At 42.1% G+C, this 5,275-nt stretch overlaps 1 protein-coding gene across 4 annotated transcripts in view; it reads left to right on the forward strand.

The window, feature by feature from the left end:
- The window catches only part of ADGRF5 (adhesion G protein-coupled receptor F5), a 114,415-nt gene that overhangs the window by 47,543 nt on the left and 61,597 nt on the right, over positions 1-5,275 (forward strand). The window contains exon 1 of one of the 4 annotated variants that reach the window (XM_011960279.1): positions 3,729-3,771. The exons of the other annotated variants lie outside the window; for them this stretch is intronic. The gene's annotated coding sequence lies outside the window, so the exon portion shown is untranslated. Of the gene's footprint in view, positions 1-3,728; positions 3,772-5,275 lie in introns of those variants that run through there. 4 annotated transcript variants of the gene reach the window in all.

A 5,275-nucleotide genomic window follows, 5' to 3' on the forward strand; every position in this document is an offset into this window, starting at 1 on the left:
TGAAGCCAAGAAATTAGGGCCAAAAGTGTCAGCAGCAGTGCAGATCATTAGAATTCTGGCTGCTGCTGTTTTTTGGAGGAGCAGACACATCTGCATGTCAGAATGAAGAGATTTCCGACACCTCCGACAATGGCACTGACTTTCAAGTTTTAATTGGAACATCCCTGCTGACTTCACTGTAGATACGTAGGCTCCCTGAGACTTGCAGATTTTACAAAGGCAGATTAAATGTTCTAGATAAACAGGATGTGCTTTTCTAATGCCAGATGACTATCGGATCATACTTTTTGTTCAAGGTCATTTTGCCATGTTGTATCCCAATCCCAAGAGAAAGAGGGAAAAAAGAAATACTAATTATCCTTTGCATGGGCTGCCACTTTCTGGGTTGCACTAAATATGAATAGACAATAAGTCACAGCTGTTTTTTAATTATAACATGTTCCCCTACAGCCTTTTCCCCACTGACATTTCTTGATACAGTTCAGGTTAGTATCTCTCATCAGTGCAATGTTTGTCTCCTTGATAGAGAGGGCTACAGAGCCTGTTCAGTATTTATGTCAGTTTCCCCAGGACCTACGAGTTTCTGCACAGAGTAGGTGCTCTAATAAGGATGGTTGAGTTAAATATACATATTAGCTATGGGCACACCATGATTCACAAGTTACTTATCAGCTCAACACTTCAGATCACATGGTGTGACTCTGGTCATGATGGTTAAAATAATTGGAATCTTCCCTATTTCCTGAAAGATAATCGCCAATGTGAAATCTTTAAAATTACAGCCTAGTGGAATCACCTACTCTGGAGTGACTTGCTAAGTGCCGTGGAATTGCAAAGGCAGAGAACCTTTCTTCTTAATCAACTTAGACTCTTAGTGGAAAGCAGGTTACAGGCATTGAGAATTTTAATAACAAACACTTTTTTTGACTGATTTTTTTTTAATTGTTATACTTTAAGTTCTGGGGTATATGTGCATGTGCAGATTTGTTACATAGGCATACATGTGCCATGTTGGTTTGCTGCGCCCAACAATTCGTCATTTACATTAGGTATTTCTAAGAAAAAACCAAACACTGCATGTTCTCACTCATAAGTGGGAGTTGAACAATGAGAACACATGGACACGGGGTGGGGAGCATCACACACATGGGCCTGTGTGTGAGGGTTAATGGAGGGATAGCATTAGGAGAAATAACAAACAATATTTATCGAGTACTTGCTATGTGCCAGGCACCATACTCATTGTTTTATAAAGATGATTGTTAACCCATTTAGTTGTTCCAATAATCCTATGCCTCAGATAGAATCATACTCCCCATTTTACAGATGGGGTAATTCAGAAAAGTTAAGTAAATTACCTGAGACAAAAAGCCAGCAAATAGAGGCACGTTAGGATTCTATCTCAGGCAGTCTGACTTCAGAGTCCATATGCCTAATTGCTGTGCTAGGCACGAAAAACACACAGTGCTGAAAAGTCATCCACATGGCAGGACCAGATGAGTAGCTGAGGAGAGAAATGCAGTGCATGCAGTGGAAAGATATATCTCTGGGGAAGACAAGATAAGAGACAATATGCCATGAAGATCGGAGTTCAGGCTTTGGAGACAAACTTGGCCACTTGCCAAGTGTGTTTATTTAGCCAAAGCTCAGCGTTTGTTTAGCAACGGCTCAGTTTCTTCATCTGTAAAATGAAGATGATGATACTTCTCAAAACATAGGATTATAAGGACTAAATGAGTCTAGTGCATGTGTAGTGCTTAACCTAATGCTTGCCATATGGCAAGTGTCTGGCACACAGCAAGTGCTTGATAAATGATAGCAATTGTTGTTACCGAATGAATAAGCAAAACCTGAAATGATGAATAAAGCTTAGAAAGGAGAAACAGAGCATTTCAGCTGCCAAGAATAGTGTGAGAAGAAGCTTCAAGGTAGCAATGCATTCCACCAGTATTTTCTGTTAATATTTATGACGAAAGAAGGTACAATAAAAGCTGAGAGTGGGTCAGTTTGTTCTATACCCAAGTGTTATGGGAGAAAAATTGATAGAGCTCATTTTAGTTTTACATTGGGTCATGGTGATCATGCTTGCCTGGTCAATTAGCTTAAATATTCTCTGGGCATTTGCAAACATTTAAAGTATTTAAATATGATACACAGCCACAATTTAGGAAGAATAGCGTTCTGGGCAAATAAATTCCCTGCTGTTGTGTTGGATTATTGATCAGGGAAGAAAGGAGGGAGGGGCCCATTCAGGAGATTATTGCAACCATCTAGATGTAAGATGATAATGTCCGAACCAATGTGGTGGCCCAATGTCCAAACCAGTGTGGTGAGATGACAATATCCAAACCGATGAGGGGCTTTGAGCACATCAGCAGCAGGTAACATGACTTAGCGCCTGGTCGAATTGCTGCTTCTACTTCCGCACCGCTTCTTTTGTCCAAGGGCACCTGTGAAGCTGTGAGCCTAGGAAACTGGAGAATGAAGCCAAGAGTTGGCAAATCTGGGAAGGGATGACTTAGGAGAGAGCAGTGGGAGAGGAGACAAATTCAGTTTTCGATGATCTGAATTTACACTCAAGTGGAAATAGTATAGTTGAAAAGGCTTGCCTAACATCTAGCAAAGAGGGGAAATAGCAATGCAGAGGAAAGAGATATCTTTGAGGACAAGAAAAGAGGCAATATGCCATAAAGGTCAGAGACTGGAAATACAGTTCTGGGAGTTCTCACATACACTGGTAATTAAAACTATGGAAGTGGATGAGCTCACTATGAGAAGGTGTCAAGAGAGAAGAGCTGTAGTCCCAGGAGAGGTATCTGGCAGGGCGCACAGTGAGGCAGCTGCAGGATGATGAGGATGGGAGCGTAGGAGGAGAAAAGGCATAAGCTCAGGAGCCTTGAGAACCAGGAAAGGGAAAGGGAGCCCTGCAGAGGAGGAGGCCATGCACAAATGGAGCAGGTACCCACTGCAGGCCAGGGAGAGTGAGGACTGGGGCAAATGTTATGGGTTTGCCTCTACAGAATACTTTTCATAATGAGGTGAGGACTAAAGTCAAACTGTCCAGAGTAAGGAAATCTTGAACTAGCAAGGGCTTCTCAGGGTACCGTATTTCTTGGGGTTGAGGGTGGGGGGATAAAATAATACTTGTTTTTTTTTTTTTTTTCTTTCTAAGTAGTACACACATTATATGGTCAAAATCTAACAAAATCCCTAGAGAAGGAAATGAAGATTTAGAAGAGAAGTAACGGGCTAAGGACAGCAAAGCCATTTCTCAGAGAGATGGAATGGATGGGGGCCATAAAGGGAGGAAGTGCGGAAGCCTAAGGTGGCCCTGGCAATTACTGTAATGTTGGAATATTTTAAGTCACATTGCGAACAACTGCTTCCTCCAGCCCCAGGATTGCCTCCCCACCTCTGCCTTAGCCATCCACTCCCTTTCCTGGGATCCTCCACAGACTTCCCTATGATCCAGGAATGACACTGCTAAGGTCTGGCCCAGCAGGAGACCCCCAGGCCCTGCTCCTGCACAGTGGACAGAGATTGTTCTGATTGGTCCATTATTGTTATTATTATTAAAATAGTCAAGTATTATTTTGGATCTTACCTGATACATGGTAGAGCCACAGAACTGTGAGGCTTGAGAACAACCTAATGTAAAATGAGCTTTGCCAATTTTTCTCCCATAACATTTACAACAAACTGGGCTGGGTGCAGTGGTTCACACCTGTAACCCCAGCATTTTGGGAGGCTGAGGCGGGTGTATCACTTGAGGTCAGGAGTTCGAGACCAGCGTGGCCAATATGGTGAAACCCCATCTCTACTAAAAATACAAAAATCAGCCAGGCATGGTGGCATGTGCCTGTAGTCCCAGCTACTCGGGAGGCTGAGGCAGGAGAATCACTTGAAACCCGGAGGTAGAGGTTGCAGTGAGCCAAGATCATGCCATTGCACTCCAGCCTGGGTGTCGCAGTGAGATTCCGTCTCAAAAAAGAAAAGCAACAACAAAACTGACTCATTCCACAGGGCTTCCCTGTGTCTGCAATTGGAATGCACCCCTGGCATTGTTTTGCCAGGGCTCAGGGAAACCCCTCCACATGGTGAATTAATGCAAGACAGACTAGATAAGAGCAGTTAGGAACTCAATGTTTTCATACAGATGGCAATCTTTTGCTTAAAGGCTAAGACCCACAGTGACTTAACAACAAGAAAAGACGGATAAAAGGTTATCAACGCCGCCCACATGTGCAGTGTGTTTTGGAAAACTTGATCCCATTGTGTACAAACAAATGTTCCCCTGTAATCTGATAGTACTGAACTGCCGTGACACAATGCTGCTACAGGGCCTGATTTCAAGGCAATGGAAAATTAAATAGAAAAAAAAAAAAAATACCTTCAAGGCAGTTCTTTAATTGGTATTGTGTCCCATGTTTGTGTTAAATAAATATTTAGCTTATATTTTTGCTTGTGCAAGAGATGAATCATTTAATCAGATAAAGTCAGCAAAGATAAGTCTTACCACCTCTACAACTGAAAATACAGATTTATGAAGGTAGGCTCTTAAAGTTACACTTAAGGGTTTTTAATCTGTACTTTTACAGTTCAGGGAGTAGGTTACTGATGACATTCTATCCTTATTGCAACTCTATATCTCATGGAGATGAGCAGAGTAATAATCACAATAAAATTTGCAATGATAGTCGTCCTGAAAGTTGGCATTGCCATCTATCATCCACCATTAAGAGTAACTCTGTTCTTTAGTAGTAGAATGCTTATATGTGCTCATCTCTTTTCAGGTTCATTTAGTCTCTATTTTGATAAGTGTGTGTTTGCAAAAGGGCTGCCTGAGCATAGTCTGTATCCCAGAACACAAGGTTTGGGGGACATTAGGGTATATGCCCTTGGCTTTTTTCAAAGGTTACGATGGTGTGTCTAGTTAGCCAGCTAGAGGCCAAGGTTTAGTAAGAGGCATGATTTCCCTTGATATTGTACTAATACACTTAGTTCCTTTCTTAAAGAGAAAGCTATGTGTATAACATAGCTTTCTGCGTGGACGTGAAAGCTAAGCAGCTTACATGTGGGAAGAACCTTCACCCTCTACTTCAGTTTACAAACAGATTTCGTGGGTGTCATGTACTCACCAACTCTTCCCAATACAATTTCCATCCAACCATCCCAATGGGATTTCCTTTGCTGAGAGCGTACCATGTCTCCAAATCCAATGAGCAATATCAGTCTCCTCCTTAATGGACTTCTTGGCACCACTGGACATAGTTGA

The sequence above is a fragment of the Colobus angolensis genome, unplaced genomic scaffold (assembly GCF_000951035.1).
Source record: "Colobus angolensis palliatus isolate OR3802 unplaced genomic scaffold, Cang.pa_1.0 Scaffold51, whole genome shotgun sequence".
Lineage (NCBI taxonomy): Eukaryota > Metazoa > Chordata > Mammalia > Primates > Cercopithecidae > Colobus > Colobus angolensis.